Here is a 15,026-nt window from a genome sequence, read left to right as displayed (position 1 = left end):
ACAATATAATAATAATACAATAATAAATAATATTCAGGAATACCCCAAAGATGTATACGTTTGTAGTATAAGGATATAATGTAACCTTAAGAGGCAGCAGGCATTTCTCTGGCAGAGGATGGGGGTTGACACACATTTACGAAGTGAACAACAAGAAAAAGTATTTTTCTAACAAATTCAGAGAATCATCAGACATCAAGACCACTTGGAGAACTATTAACGAACTTCTCAACAAAAAAAAGTCTACTGTACCCCTCCCATCTCAGTTCAAGGATGGTGAAAATATGCTAAATGATCCTGTTGTAATAGCTAATGAATTCAATATGTTTTTTGCAAAGGTAGGTTCTTCTCTGTCCAAGGATATGGGAAAACCCAATAGTAATCATTTAGATTACATTAAGGGTAACTTCCCTACTCTCTTGAAATTTGAAGACACGAACGAAACAGAAGTTTTGGAATTAATTGCCAACTTGAAGATATCAGCAGCTGGTCATGATGATATAAGCGCATCATTGATTAAACCAGTATCTTCTTTTATTAGTAAACCAATTACCCACATTCTCAACCTATCACTGCAATCGGGGGAGGTTCCAAATGATTTAAAAATAGCCAAAGTTATTCCTTTACATAAATCTGGAGACCCAAGACTTTTTAATAATTATCGACCAATATCAGTGTTACCATGTTTTTCGAAAATTTTGGAGAAACTGGTCTACAATAGAATGTTTAACCATTTAAACGAACACAATATCTTATATGAGCATCAGTATGGTTTTAGGAAACCATTCCACCGATATGGCTCTTTTACAGCTGGTTGACAAAATCTACTCAGCCATTAATAACAATGAATTTGCTCTCGGCATATTCCTAGATCTTTCTAAGGCCTTTGATACTGTTGATTATACTATATTACTTGATAAACTACATAAATATGGATTTCATGATATAACACTACAATGGCTTAATAGTTATGTTTCCAACCGTGAACAATATGTATATGCCAATGGTTGTTCTTCATCCAAAGTCAAGTTGTCTTGTGGGGTCCCTCAGGGGTCTATTCTTGGACCTTTATTATTTATTGTTTACATCAATGACCTGGCTGCTGTATCCTCATCTTTTACCCCAATTCTGTTGGCTGATGATACTAATTTGATTTTAACTCACAACATTTTTTAATCTCTCATAAAGGAGGCCAATTCTGGCATAGCTATGCTATCCGAATGGTTTCTTGCAAATAAGTTATCACTAAATGTAAATAAATCTAATTTTATAGTTTTTGTGAGCAAAAACAAAAAATACTGTCATCATAGAGCTAAGATCTCTATTGGTGGGATTGAAATTAGTCAGGTTTCATCCACCAAGTTCCTATAGGAATCCTGGTGGATGAAAAATTGTCTTGGAAAGAACACATACATACAGTAACCAACAAAGTTTCAAGATCATTTGGTATCATCAGAAGAATTAGGGGCCTGGTTCATCAGGCTTGCCTCATAACCCTCTATTACAGTTTGATTTATCCATATCTCATTTATTGCAATACCGTTTGGGCAAGTACATATCCATCCAATTTACACAAATTAAGACCAACTCTCAAGTTCATGATTATAATACTAGACAATCCGACAATATTCATCCTCCCTTTAGCCGTACCACTCTTAGCCAGTTCTCCATAAAAGTCAGAGGTTCTTTACTCTGGAATTCACACATACTTATTGCCAACTCCGCATCTTCACTCTGTAACTTTAAACATAGATTGAGGGCCATCCTCTTGAAGTTACCCTCTCCAATTGATTCTAACGTAATGCCTTATTGTGCATATACTCAGACATACTCGGACTCAGTCACGCGCACACGCACGCACATACACACACGCACACACACACACACACACACACACACACACACACACACACACACACACACACACACACACACACACACACACACACACACACACACACACACACACTTCACAAGTGTAAATAATGTATTTCTTGTTGTTTTTGTTATTTTCCATACCTATGTTTGATTACTTTGTCTTACTATTTGTATATTACTATTTGTTAAATTGTATATTAACTTTGGTGAGAACCACATAATTTTTTTATTGTTTTTATTGTGCAAATAAACTAAACTAAACTAAAACAACTGAACACTTATGGTTATATGTGACGTGTAAATGGCTCAATTGAATAACAACATTGCTGTAATTTGCATCAGTTGAGTCCCAGTTTCAATGTATTGATTTATAAACAGTATGCAGGCAAATGGTTTGGGAAAATGTGTATAACTATTTTGGCCACAGCATTAAACGGTGGGCCATGCTGACTGGCATAATTTCCACAGACGATTCATCTCACCCAGGTATCACGTTGAAGCAATTATGACCTACCTCAAGCTTCACACTCCAATACAAATGAAACTATTTGAATAAAGGTTGTACACATCAGTGAAATTAACCTCTGGGAAAATCTCTACTTGAAAGTGTAGGCCTAGCAAGCACCACAGATCATACAGGCTGCATGGCTAACAGGGCTTGGGCACTACCCTATATGAATAAAGTTCAACTGCTAGGACTGTGTACACAACTGCAGTTCTGCTCTTTTTAAAAGATTATTGAAGATGAAGGTCACATCCACTGATGTGCTTGACGGTTTGCACATTCCTTTGCATTGCCTTGCAGTTAAAGGACAACTTTAGTTTTTTTCAACCAAGGTTCATGTTTTAGGTTGTTATTAGAGAAACTAAAAGATGAGTGTTATTTTTTTTCATTTGCTGCAGGATTCTTCTGCATTTGATAAATATGCATGGGAGTAAATGGCAATTCTTATGTTAGCTGCCAAAATGAGCTATTATGTGAAATATATCCTGTAGCATGTTTTCCATACTGTATGTATAATATAATATACAGTATCACAACATACTGTAGACAAGGTTGAAGCCTGCAAAAAAAAACGGTTCATGGTGAGAGGGCTAATTAAGACAATTAAATGCAAATGTCAAAGGCACAATATCAACATACACTTGACAACATGGTTTAATCTGTTCTTCACAACATCCATATTGGACATAAACGTCATGCTGTTTTGAAAAAGTGGAAATATTTGTATGCATTATTGACTGTGCAGCCAGGTGAGATTAGCTTATCCACAATTAAACCTATCCATCCACGGTGACGCTAATCATAGCTCTACGGGTGGCAGAGGGTCACAGTCATAATCATATGTATGACCCCCTGCGGAGCGGATGGTGCAGAACCGTGGGGGCGAGCTGGTGCTCTGTATTCTGGTCACGGCTCGTTTGCATTGAGAGGTGTCCGACTCCGAGCCAGTCCCATGATGTGATTATCTGTACTACTCAGTATACTGTGGAGGTGCACCCATGTGGAAAGTTAAGTAACTAAGTACATTTACTCAAGTACAGGTACAATTTTGAGGTATACTTTTACTTTACTTGAGTAGCCTATGTCCAGTTTTCAATGCTTTATACTTCTACTCCACTATACATCTCAGAGGCAAAATTGTACTTTGTACTCCACTACAATTATTTGACATCTTACCTAGTTACTTTGCAGATGTATTATTGTTGTTAATACAAAACAGTCAATAACCGCTTAAGCCCTGTTTTATACTTCTACACGCTCACAAAGTTCAGCATTCTTACTTTGGTAAATTTTAGTACCATTACTTTTGTACTTGTACTGATTTGTACTTAAGTAAAATGTGGAATACATGCCTTTTACTTGTAACAGAGTATCTACATATTGCTACCTGAGTACTTTCTCCATCACTGGTTGCACCAGGCCTATTATCATTAAACGGTACCAGTCATGAAGTCATACTCCTCTCTGTCCATCTAATTACACTCCCACTGTTGGGCTCCACACATTTACTGCCTGCTGCCGGAATGCTTCATCGTTCATTAGGCACAGATAACAGACAACGCAACAACAAATGCAAAAGAAACGACAACAAAAAAGTTTGCAGGTTTACAAACATGTAATTAAAAGTTGTTTAATTGAAAATCGAAAATAGGACATGTTCTGTATATAGAGGACAGTAGCAACAATTATTGGAGCAGGGGAGCCCATAGGAATGAAAGCAGTTTGGGGGTATACAAGCAAAAAATAATTTATGTGCACTTGTTCATTTCAAAACCTGTAGAGGGCGATCTGTGACTCTGACTGTGTAACACTTTCAAACTTTGTGCTCAATTGCAAGAGTATTTAGGATTGATAAGTGAACTGGAAGAAGTGGCCTACTGTACACAGATTTATTTTTACTTTTGTAAAAATGTAACGGTCCTCTCCCAGTCCTGCCCGCATATCACTCCCCATCTCCCTCCCCATTTCCTGTCAACCTACTATCCTATCAATAAGGCATGAATCAGACCCAAAATAAATAAAGAAAACAGTTTAACATACTTACTGTACCAAATATAACTCATCGTCATGCAGCATGGCCCCTTTCACTCTCTTATTATTGAATTGTATTGAGTAAAACTTTAATATGTTCATCAATTTAATGTTGCAGCTGGTAAAGGTGGTGCAGATTTTAATTACTTGATGTGCTGCGCTGTGAGATTTTGTAGTTTGATGTTTGCCAAATGTTCTCCCCAGAATAGGGACATATAGGGTTCATGTGGCTAACAATTGTGTAAGGAGAAACAGTAGCTTTGGGTCAGATAAATGAAAACAAGAAATGATCACATAGTGATATTTGTCAGGTGAAAGAAGAGCTGTCTCTGTTGTGTGGCTGTGCCCCCCCCCATATTAGTATAATTATTATTTTAGTAACGTGTATGTTTGTGTGTCACAGACACCTAAAAGAGCTGGGACGTACGTTCCTGGGGTGCCCCAACGGTCTGCTGTGAATCTTGATTGATTCGCAAAATATCAGGCTCATATATTGTTATTCTCTATACTACAGGCAGAGACAGGGAGATAACAGTGGAGAGAGTGAAAACTATCTGAAAAATCATTCTTATGTACATAATTGTTGGCAACTTATATAGCCTGTGCAATAATAATGAAATTAAACTGCTCCTCATTTTGCTGGCCCCACTTTGACAACTACTGTGTTATATAACCAAAGGCGAAAAAACTCAAAAAGTTAAGGTCAGTTGAGCTGCATTTATTTTCTTCTTCCCGGTGCTCGTTGAAATGTATACATACTGTAGTCAATGTAATGGAAAAGGACTGCATGTACTCATAGTGATGTTTTAAGGCTCAAGGCTCAGACAGAGTTGGGCAAGACAGCTTTTTCTGTCAATGGCCCAACCTCATGGAACGAACTTCAAAATTCCTTAAAACTGAGCTACCTGCCATCCTTCGGTCAGTTCAAAGGAATGCTCCAGAACATTTTCCACCGTGATTGCTCCTGTTCAATTGATTTATTTTACTGGTTGATCTGCATTTAAGTGCCTTTGTCATTGTATCCTGATTTATAATGTTGTGTTGATAATGTTGTTTTGACTGTATTTGTGAATTGTAACCTTGAAAATGAGGGCTTCCCCTCAACTGTATTTCCGAGAATAAATAAAGGTGATGATGATGATTATGTTGATGGAGAAGAGTTGCCATTGTCACACTGGGAATAAGAGTTCATAGAACCATTTGCTACAGAATGGAAAAGGAAAGGAAAAGGAAAACATACCAAATCCAATAGCCAATACACACTCCTGTGTGTGCATGTGTTAAATTAAGCTCTTATTTGTGTCTAACTGGCTGCATAGTATAGTGGACTAATAAACCAAATAAACCCTAGCCTCCCTCTCTTGGGCAGTTCATAAAAGCTCTAAAAGCTCATAACGCTTGGTGTTCAGACACATTCACACCGTGAACATGCAGATCATCTATTTCTGCTTTTTGACCACAAAGTCTATAGTAGTTTAAAAAAAAGGAGCAGGAAAATGTGTCTTTTTGTCTTTAGAAATAAAACTGCAAAGGAAGTGGTGATTTCATAAGTCCGACAAAGCAAAGGCATGAAATGAGATAATAAAAGAGGGAAGGATCAGCCAAGGCATCAGATGGAGGGGGGAGGGTGTCGGAGTGTGTGTCAGGGTGGGTATGTGGTGGTTTTGCTGATAAAGCGACGGCAGTGGTCGATTGTCCCTGCTGCTCTGGCGATAGCAGTGGATGCCATTAAGATAAGGAGGATTAGACCCAGGTACATCCAAAACGCTGTCCTGACTGCCAGCACCCGAGGGACAGGTGGAGAGGTCAAATGGTGGGTGTGAAATACCTCAGCACAGAGGTTAACTGTCTCTATGCAGTTTAAATAGCCAGGCTTTTCAAGAAGAACACAAAGACTGATTCAATCAGGCCTAACCACTTGGAACCTGGCATGGATATTTTTAGCATATCATTGTAGGTGAAATGTTCGTCGACTACCTTTTTCCACTGACGAAAACTAAATGGAAACTAAGCTATGATGACTAAAACTAAGACTAAATATACTTTAACGTGTCGCTCGCTGTGAGCTTGTTTTGTTTTTAGCAAATGTAAAATCAGTCATTACGACGGCATAAAGGCCTGCCAAAATACCAGTCCTTTCCACCCCTAACTCATAAAGTTGTCAACGGTCTCATTTAATCCTGTTTGGACTATTGTAACACCCTCTATTCAACACTCAGCAAAGGATCCATACACTGCCTACAGTACAGAACGCAGCTGCAAGACACATCACTGGAACAAGAAAATCTGAACACATCACCCCGGTACTGGCCTCACTGCACTGGCTTGAATTGATTTTAAGATTTTAATACTGACTTTTAAAGCTCGAAATGGCCTGGCACTGCAATACGTAGCGGATCTACTTGAACCCCACGTGCCTGTTCGCCAAGGTCCTCTAATTTAGCCCTACCAGAGGTTCCAAAAACAAACCTGGTGACAAAGGGGGATAGGGCCTTTGCTAGGGCTCCCAGGCTTTGGAACAGCCTGCCATCGGACCTGAGATTTGTTAGCTCCTTAACTATTTTTTAAACTAAATTAAAACCCACTTTTATAGGAAAACCTTTTTAAACCCATAAACAATGTATGCTTTTAATTTCCTTGATAGCCTACTGTAATTCCATTCTGCCTTGTTGTTGTAAATTGATTGTTATGTAACACTGTTGTTTTTATATTGTTAAGCACTTTGTGACATTGTCTAAAAAGGTGCTATATAAATAAAGTTTATTATTATTATTATTGTTATTTAGGGTTTAAATTGATAACATTATAATGTGACTTAAGACAAATCTTACAACTCTCGTTCTAAAAGAAAAACAAAAAAAATCTATGGTGGCCTGTGCTGAACTATTGCTACTGCCATTTAGCGGTGGATGAGTTTTAAACCCAAATGGCTTGTAGCGCGGCACCACTTTACACTGAACTAACCTATGTCTGAACTAATGACTATAGCGGAAGAAGTATAAGTCAAACGCTATATTTTTGAGTGGTGCAACCACTCCAAAGAACAGCAATGTCCGTGTTCACCTACTGTATGTGACGTTAACCTACCTATGTGACTATGAGCACCAGTATGACTATGAGTACCAGTAGGGGCGCTGTTGTGCCAGAAACAGAGAGAGAGAGATAGTGCTGCACTGTTGCCTGCTAATGAGAGAGAAGGGGGGGGGGGGGGGGGGGGGGGGAGTTGCACCACTCAGATCACACGGGTGTGATTTCTTTCACTCTGAGTGGCCCGAGATATTGAGCGATCGTGGTGTTGGAACGATAAAAAACGTGATTATAAAAGTGAGTTAAGAATTGTGTTCCTAAAGAAAAATTGGGCAACTTCATAAATTATTTTAACATTGAAAATATAGCTAATTCTGACGGTACTCCTGTCACTTTAAGGGCTGTAGTTCACATTCTGTATGTGTCGGTAGTCACATTGTGTGAAAGGTGTCAAAATCACCAAAAAACTGTGTGTAAAGTGAATATTTTGGCCGTGAGGACGATCTGTTCAGAGGAAGCACACTTGTCCCGGCTGAGCCGTACGTTTTGATGTATATATTGCAGGGCTTGTGTAAACCGTGCGGCCAGAATTAAGTGCAGAACTTTTGTGCAATAAATATTATACGATTTGTATTGTATGGAGGAATCCAAGCTGTGTTTTGCCATTGTATGGCAGGCACACAGAAATAATGATGTTAAATGTACTGTATAGAGCTGTACTGTATATATTAAACAATGTGTCATGAATACAGTAGTAATCTTCTGTCAAAATTAACTGAATGGATTGATTGGAAAACCTGGATTGCTAAGGGCTCTACGAGGCCTGAAGACAGCAGACTTGCTGCCAAAACATTGGTGTTTTGACAATATAATAATGACCAGTAAGACGAACTCGCCCTTTACGCATCCGGCCTCGTTGGCGGCAGACTGCTGGGCGAGTACTGGTGCTTTGGCATGGGGGGTGAATTCTGTACATGGAATGAATTCTGTCCTGGCCATATAAGGAGCATGTCTTGAGTGTACAGGGTTTGATGAGGTCAGAGCAACATATGGAATATCAATACAGGTGAGCCTCATACAGTATATGGAGATCTAAGGGTGGTAGCGGGGACATTCTCTTGAGTGTACAGGGTTTGATGAGGGCCCAGGTAGGGCCGGGCCTTAATTTTCGGGCCTGTTGAAAACTTTCGCCGGCTTCCGGGGGCGTGGCTGCACTAATAACTTTGGGGCAGGCCCGTCTAGAGTTTGAATGGACAGGTGGGCCTGTTGAGAACTCTAGTTTTCGCCGGCCAATATTGATGACATCAGGGATTTCCATATCTGGGCTTAACTGTGACAGCAGGTCGCATTTACTATGACATCAGGGTCTCCACATCTCCACACACTGACGGGAAATGCACCATTCCATAGTTAACTGCGACCTTATAATAATAATAATTGCGACCGTAGGTCGCAGATTACTATGAAAACCTGAAAAACCCGTCAGTCAGTCCGTCAGTCAGATCCGTCAGTCAGATCCGTCCGTCAGTCAATTCCGACCGTCACACCTCCTGTGACGGACTGACCACCATATATGGAGGTGTGACGAACAGACCTGACTGACAGGTTTTTCAGGTTTTCATAGTAATCTGCAACCTACAGTCGCAATTATTATTGCAACCGGTCGAAGGTCGCAGATTACTAACACCGATGTTAGATCCAGAATAGGGACGCTAAGGTTCAAGCGGTTAAGGAGTTTTTAGGAGTTTTTTTTCTCTTTCTTTGTTGTTTGTCAATGAATGCGCTGTACTATGCTGTACAACGATGAATGAGAGACAAAGAGAAATATCATAATGTTAGCTTTAAGATATTATTCATCGTGAGTTAGCCAGTATATGGGACCCCATCATGAGATTTTTATTTTGACGCTTGTGCCTGACGGCTCATGGCCCAGTTTCCACTTAAACCCTATATTATATAGTTTGTTGACCGGGGTCCCCCAGGGGTCTGACTTACCGTACTTGCCCCATGAAGCCTTGAATACACAGAGACAATCTTTTTTGTCCCGTTCCTGAGTCAATAATCCAATATTTGACTAATTGAAGCTAATAGACCAATCAGAGCAACACTATATTTTAAGCATTCTCTTTGAACCTGGATCAGTAGGCCTCTTAGAGATTACACTGTGAGAGTTGTTTGGGAATTTATCTATATTGTCTATATTGGATTATTGGTTCAGGAATGCGACAAAAACATCTCCAAGAATTCAAGGCTTCGTGCAGTGAGTAATTGATAGAAAACGCATTTTAAAGATGTGGGGTAAATCAATAAAGCAGGAGTAGCCGTTAATCACATTATTCAGCAATAATCACAGCATCAGTGTCAGGCTAAAGGCAGCCAGTGAATGTACAGAGTGCCACCACCAACCTGACAGACAGTCTGTATAGACTATAGACATACCAGACAGAAGGGCCGGCCTTATACCGGCCACCACTGACCAGAAAGGATCCTGTCTCTTATTTCATCCGGGGCTCAGCAATTCCTTGTTACCTAATCAAGAACACACAAGCATGATGTTCTGGTTTAAAAATGGGGACAATTTACTTTTATTACGTTTAAATAGGATCCACATGGGGTATCTGGTGTTGATGTTTCTCTATTCTCCCTCTGGAAAAGAAACATCAAAATGATGAAATCCCATTTGCTGGACAGAAGAACTCTTTCAAAATAGAAATATGTATATGTATATGTAATTAATGTATTTAATTACCACCAAGGTTCGAGCTTCTCCGCCGTCTGAGGAAGAGCGGAGATCCACTGTGTGGACTATATTCTCTCTGCCCTTGGTTTTTTGTCTCTCTTCAGTGATCTGATCAAAACAAAACAAAAAAGCATAGCAATGTAGCAATGCCATATACTATTTAAATCTTAAAAGAGAGAAAAGAAAATCCACTAATTATATGATACAAATTGAAGTTATGCAGTTGAGGGCCCAAGTATGCTGGGTTGGCTGTACATGTTGTGTAAGGCTTAATCCAAACAATATTTCTCAGGGGATAAAACTGACAGGAACTAGGAAATTGTATTTACTCCTATTGAAAGTTGCTATAACAACCATGCGGTCCCACAGAGGTAGGCCTATTATACTGTATGTGGCATCCTCCTTTTTTCTCTCTATACACTACCTCTTTGCTGAAAATAGGTTGTCACTGATTGTTCACCTTGATTGATGTTTTTGTACATAAAACACGATAAACACAAAACACAATTTTGGTCCTTTAAATTATGACATGCCCCAAAAAGGGATACTACGGTTCATGTATGTTGTCCAAATTGTGCATCCTATAATTTAGTTTATTCTTCTTCTTTGTTCATAATTGTTGTCTAAGCTGCGCCTACTGCAGCTCACTCAAACCTTTCCGTTATCTGTTCTGATAGATTTCTGTTTCCAAGGCTTTTAGCAAAGTTGTGCAACCTTCTCCATCAAATAGGTTACAATTAGCCTCATCAAAAAGCTTTCAGGCTTGTTGTTCAGCCCCTGCGACCACCAAGAGGCAATTCATTTATGGCCTTTATGTGAGCGCGAGCCTTTCACTTAGTGCAGCTAATTTTCCAATTACGGTATTACATTTGAGATTCCATACCATGAACATTAATGTAGACTTGAAATAACTGAACTCTTTATACAGCCTCCTCTTGGACCAAACCAAAAGTAGTAACGTGACAAATGATGTCAATAAACAGCCTGTTTATCTGTTTCGGTTTCAGTGACCATGATACATTACATTACATTACATTAAATGGAGCAACAAATGTGCAGAAGCAGAGAACACAGAAGCTGAGATAAAAAAAGAGCTTTGCTGAGTTGGCTCTATTACAAGAAAATGTAAGAAAACATACACAGTACAATTCTGAAAAAGAGAAGAATTACTCAGACTACTAAAAGCACGAGGTCCATGGGTACAGTATATGATTTCAATGAGATTAAATTTGATAGAATTGGTCGTAAAAAGAGTGTTGGGAGAATAGTTTTCCCCACAAAGGAAATTGTATAAGTTTCCCCTTTCATAAAAGTTGACTTTAAGAACCCTTTTCAGTTCTGTACTAAACCATAATATAACTGTGTCACTCCTTTCCTTTGTATCTTACTACTATCCCAGTGGGATGGTGGTAAGTTCAGTGGGAACTGGAGACATGGACCTGACAATTGATCACTCACATGCTCTCTCTCTCTCTATTCTGACCCCTATGAGTACAGTGTTTCCCCTGACGATAAAGGACACAACTCACCCTTTCATTCAAGCCAGCGGCTGTGCATGTAATAACACAGATCAGACGTTTCTTACTTCATACCTTACTTTAGAAGATGACCAAAGCTCAGAAGGACCTATGTTTCAGGGGGCCCATGTTAGACAAATGCACTTCAGACTATTAACATTCTGGCTCAGCTTACCCTGACTGAGAAAACACTATGGTTAAGGAAGTGGTTATTTAACCACATCACCCAAAGCGTAGCGTCCCTATTCTGGGGTGAACATTCGGTGAAAATAACATATTTACAAGCTTGTAGATTGTACTGTACATCTTGTAGATCTGTTATTGTCACCAAAGAGAGAGTGAGTGAAAATGATTGAGTGAAAATATTTGAGGGTCTCATACAGACAGACTGTGGTCAAATAAATTACATTTAGATCATTACTTTTTTGCTGCACAATTTATTTGATGTAAATGCTTTTTATCAGGGCCAGGTTTTCAACTGATTGTGAACGAGGGACCAACACCCTGACTTGGAATCAACCTGGGGACCACTGTTGTGTTGGGTTGGGCTAAGCTTAGTGATTTCATCAAAAGAAACATCAAAATAGACATCCCAATTAAAACCTGGCTTAAAATACTGGACTCTGTGATAGAACCAATTTCCCTCTATGGTTGCGATATCTGGGGACCATTAGCAAACCATGATCTTGAAAAATGGGATAAACACCAAACCGAGACCCTACACACAGAACTCTGCAAATCCATTCTCCGTACCCAGCGAAAAACACCAAATAATGCATGCAGGGCAGAATTAGAACGATACCCACTCATAATCAAAATAAAAAAGAGAGCACTTAAGTTCTACAACCACCTAAAAGAAAGTGACCTAGATGTACTCCATAACAAGGCACTCACACACAGTGAAACTCTAGATGCCCCCTCAGCCATCTGGCCCTGGAACTCCGGGCACAAACACAAACAGAGCCACGAGATAGAAAACCCATTGGACTAAACCAAATTATAAAACAGCAAAAGGAAAACTATCTGACACATTGGAAAGAAGCAACACAAAAGCAGAGTAAACTAGAATGCTATCTGGCCCTAAACAGAGAATACACAGTGGCAGAATACCTGAGCACCGTGACCGACCCAAAACAAAGAAAAATCTTAACTCAGTGAGCACAGTCTCGCAATCGAGAAAGGCCGTCATAGGCAGACCTGTATCCCGAGAGAAGACAGACTATGCACCCACTGCACACAAAATGAAGTGGAAACCGAGCTACACTTCCTAACCATCTGTCCATTGTACCAAGACATCAGAGACACATACTTCCCACAGATTACAACCACACACAGAGATTTTGAAAACATGACCAATGACAAAAAACTCCCATATCTGCTGGGCGAAGTACAACAATGTGCAAACACAGCAGCAAGATTTGTGAGTTGCTGTGATAGGAGAAGGATATCAAATGGAACACAACCACCCTAAAGATTAATCATTGTGTATATTCCTGCACTATACCTGCATTGAGTGACCTTGGTACATAGAATTTGATCTATTGAAGATTCTGACTTTCAAATGTACATCATTTTTGTTTTGATTGTATTGCTGTACTGTTGTATTGTTCTTTCTGCTTTGGCAATGTAAACGTATGTTTTCTCATGCCAATAAAGCCCTTTGAATTGAATTGAATTGATTTCGTAACACTTGCTATGGATCCCATCCCACTGTTTCTCAAACAATGGTTCATTGACTACTAACAATTTCCTAATAATAATGACTCAATACAGTGCCCTCTTGAGATTCTAACTACCTTTTTCTGTTGAATTTCTTGACCTCCAACTTGTGGAAAGAACATTTTAAAAATCAACAAATCCTACATGAATGGTCAGGGATCACGTGCAATACTTCCACGGACCATCAGTGGTCCACGGAAGCTTGGTTCGTGGATACAACTGCAACCATTGATTTCCCTGTCAGTACTGTAGATTTTAGTGTTGTTTTTGTTGTGTGACTGTCAGGTTCAGGTAATGTCACCACGGGCATGAACTCATTAATTCATTTTGACTGATAATATAGCCTATATATGTGAACAGTGCCTGTGTATAAAGATGGTCATTTTACATAACAGTGCTGCATGAAAATGTCTCCCTTTCAAAATTGTTTACTTTGAAGATGAGCTCCCATCATAAATTACTCAACACCACCACCTGAGCATCACGGTCAATTGCGTGACTAGGAGCATTTTAACCAGCATTCGATGGGTCCGGATTTCTCCATAAGATTAGATAATTAGTGTGGTTAATCAACCTGATAATGTGCTTGGGAGCGGTGCCATCTCATTTTGACATCAGGCCAGGGTTCATATCTCCACCAGCAGTGCCACAAGAGCCCAGCTCCTCCGTATATGAGCATCCTTCTATAACTATAAAAGAAATACAAAAAAACATATTAAAAGTAAGGTTCTCAAACATCAAAACATGTTGTGCATGAACCCCCATACAAGATTTGTCACATTTGTCACAATTGTTTTGTTTTTCACGATTTAAAAAAATAATACTAGAAATAAGCATCAACTATTTTCTAAATACTTTAAAGTGGTTAAACTAATTGTGATGCTGTTAGCTAGAACCAATGTTAGATGTATAAAAAGAACAGTGAGAACCAGGGTAAAGTGTCTTTACCCTGGTTACTGTGTAGCTCAAGAATGCTATTCGTTAGTTGTTTGGTTCATTTGTTACATTGTCTTTAGGCAGGTTTGTGCTATAGGCCTACAGACAGGAGGGTATAGAGATATGAGAAAGCGAGGTCAAAGTTGAAAGACATAACAACACAGATCTCCAGCCACAATGGATATTGTGATTATGTGATCGATGATTTCGATGTACTGCCCGATAAGCTATCACCGGGCCACTAGATGTTGTTCTACAATGTTTCCCAAACTTGTGGTGAGTATCAGTTTCCTTCCCTGGCTAAATGCTCCCTGGGAATTGTTTTGTTGCTATGTCAATTTCAATAATCTTGTTTGCTTTAATTTAATCAGTCCCCGAGGGCATGCAATGCCATATGCAGCGCAGAATCAAGAGTGTTAATTTAACTCTGAAAATGTAAGAATGGACCTGTGAGGATCCATTTGTTTCAACTCTCTGGATTTTGCTGCTGCATACTGCATAGTATCTTTCTTTCTGGGTCGTGGGTCCCCATTCCCAGGACAAATACACAGAAATGATTGAGAAATGCTGTGTTTTATTTCCCTCCTGAAATGCTCCCCACTTTGTTTGTTTTATCTTTTTCGTTTCTGAGAACTTCTACAGATCTTCCAGGAACTGTACATTTAAGCATCCC

Source organism: Protomyctophum parallelum, assembly GCF_964188405.1.
Source record: "Protomyctophum parallelum genome assembly, chromosome: 8".
NCBI lineage: Eukaryota > Metazoa > Chordata > Actinopteri > Myctophiformes > Myctophidae > Protomyctophum > Protomyctophum parallelum.
Note: the sequence above shows the minus strand (reverse complement) of the source record.